Raw genomic sequence first — 2,500 nt, 5'->3', positions numbered from 1 at the left:
GTTGGCTTTAGTCCCACCACGTTAGACGAGTAACCGCCGAGGACATTTTAATTCGGGTCCTCTACCGCACATCTCTTACTGCCTGAGTCGCCTGTTGCCCTGTCGAGACATCAACCAGGGATAAGGTAGAAAACAGGCAGTTTTATAGGTAGCTGCCGTGCGGTCTGCCAAGGGGCTCATCGTATCTCCCGTAGGAGAACTTGGATACTAGTTCACGCGTGAACCGACACCTCCGACGACTACCCCAGCAGCTACCCCATGGTTCCCTTATTAGGTACTCGTTTTTACAAGATGTCTCTTGTCACACAGACGAGTTTCTGTCCGAGGTCGCAACGCGATCCTCTACCACACATCTCCTACTACCGGAAAGCGCCCGTTGCCCGTGGGTTAGTAGATAGGGACAGCGGGAATCTCGTTAATCCATTCATGCGCGTCACTAATTAGATGACGAGGCATTTGGCTACATCAAGAGTGTCAACGGTTACTCCCAGGCCGTTTACCCGCGCTTGCTTGAATTTCTTCACGTTGACATTCAGAGCACTGGGCAGAAATCACATTGCGTCAACACCCGCTAGGGCCATCGCAATGCTTTGTTTTAATTAGACAGTCGGATTCCCCCAGTCCGTGCCAGTTCTGAGTTGATCGTTGAATGGCGGCCGAAGAGAATCCGCGCACCCGCGCGCCCCCGGAGGAGCACGCTAAGGCGGACGCGGCCTCGCAGCAAGGAAGATCCGTGGGAGGCCAAGGCACGGGACCGAGCTCGGATCCTGCACGCAGGTTGAAGCACCGGGGCGCGAACGCCGCGCAGGCGCGCGCATCCTGCACCGCCGGCCAGCACGAGGCCAACCAACGGCGAGAGCAGACCACGCCCGCGCTAAACGCCCGCACTTACCGGCACCCCTACGGCACTCACCTCGCCCAGGCCCGGCACGTTAGCGCTGACCCACTTCCCGACCAAGCCCGACACGCCCCGATCCTCAGAGCCAATCCTTATCCCGAAGTTACGGATCCAATTTGCCGACTTCCCTTACCTACATTATTCTATCGACTAGAGGCTCTTCACCTTGGAGACCTGCTGCGGATATGGGTACGAACCGGCGCGACACCTCCACGTGGCCCTCTCCCGGATTTTCAAGGTCCGAGGGGAAGATCGGGACACCGCCGCAACTGCGGTGCTCTTCGCGTTCCAAACCCTATCTCCCTGCTAGAGGATTCCAGGGAACTCGAACGCTCATGCAGAAAAGAAAACTCTTCCCCGATCTCCCGACGGCGTCTCCGGGTCCTTTTGGGTTACCCCGACGAGCATCTCTAAAAGAGGGGCCCGACTTGTATCGGTTCCGCTGCCGGGTTCCGGAATAGGAACCGGATTCCCTTTCGCCCAACGGGGGCCAGCACAAAGTGCATCATGCTATGACGGCCCCCATCAACATCGGATTTCTCCTAGGGCTTAGGATCGACTGACTCGTGTGCAACGGCTGTTCACACGAAACCCTTCTCCGCGTCAGCCCTCCAGGGCCTCGCTGGAGTATTTGCTACTACCACCAAGATCTGCACCGACGGCGGCTCCAGGCAGGCTCACGCCCAGACCCTTCTGCGCCCACCGCCGCGACCCTCCTACTCGTCAGGGCTTCGCGGCCGGCCGCAAGGACCGGCCATGACTGCCAGACTGACGGCCGAGTATAGGCACGACGCTTCAGCGCCATCCATTTTCAGGGCTAGTTGCTTCGGCAGGTGAGTTGTTACACACTCCTTAGCGGATTCCGACTTCCATGGCCACCGTCCTGCTGTCTTAAGCAACCAACGCCTTTCATGGTTTCCCATGAGCGTCGATTCGGGCGCCTTAACTCGGCGTTTGGTTCATCCCACAGCGCCAGTTCTGCTTACCAAAAGTGGCCCACTTGGCACTCCGATCCGAGTCGTTTGCTCGCGGCTTCAGCATATCAAGCAAGCCGGAGATCTCACCCATTTAAAGTTTGAGAATAGGTTGAGGTCGTTTCGGCCCCAAGGCCTCTAATCATTCGCTTTACCGGATGAGACTCGTACGAGCACCAGCTATCCTGAGGGAAACTTCGGAGGGAACCAGCTACTAGATGGTTCGATTAGTCTTTCGCCCCTATACCCAGCTCCGACGATCGATTTGCACGTCAGAATCGCTACGGACCTCCATCAGGGTTTCCCCTGACTTCGTCCTGGCCAGGCATAGTTCACCATCTTTCGGGTCCCAACGTGTACGCTCTAGGTGCGCCTCACCTCGCAATGAGGACGAGACGCCCCGGGAGTGCGGAGGCCGCCGCCCCGTGAAGGGCGGGGAAGCCCCATCCTCCCTCGGCCCGCGCAAGGCGAGACCTTCACTTTCATTACGCCTTTAGGTTTCGTACAGCCCAATGACTCGCGCACATGTTAGACTCCTTGGTCCGTGTTTCAAGACGGGTCGTGAAATTGTCCAAAGCTGAAGCGCCGCTGACGGGAGCGATTATTCCGCCCGAGAGCATCCCGAGCC

General features: G+C 58.0%; 1 pseudogene; it reads right to left on the bottom strand.

The window, feature by feature from the left end:
- The window catches only part of LOC124587093, a 5,269-nt pseudogene that overhangs the window by 1,918 nt on the left and 851 nt on the right, over positions 1-2,500 (bottom strand).

Source organism: Schistocerca americana, unplaced genomic scaffold (assembly GCF_021461395.2).
Source record: "Schistocerca americana isolate TAMUIC-IGC-003095 unplaced genomic scaffold, iqSchAmer2.1 HiC_scaffold_573, whole genome shotgun sequence".
In the NCBI taxonomy this organism is placed as follows: Eukaryota; Metazoa; Arthropoda; class Insecta; order Orthoptera; family Acrididae; genus Schistocerca; species Schistocerca americana.
This window is presented reverse-complemented; position numbering and strand designations above follow the sequence as displayed.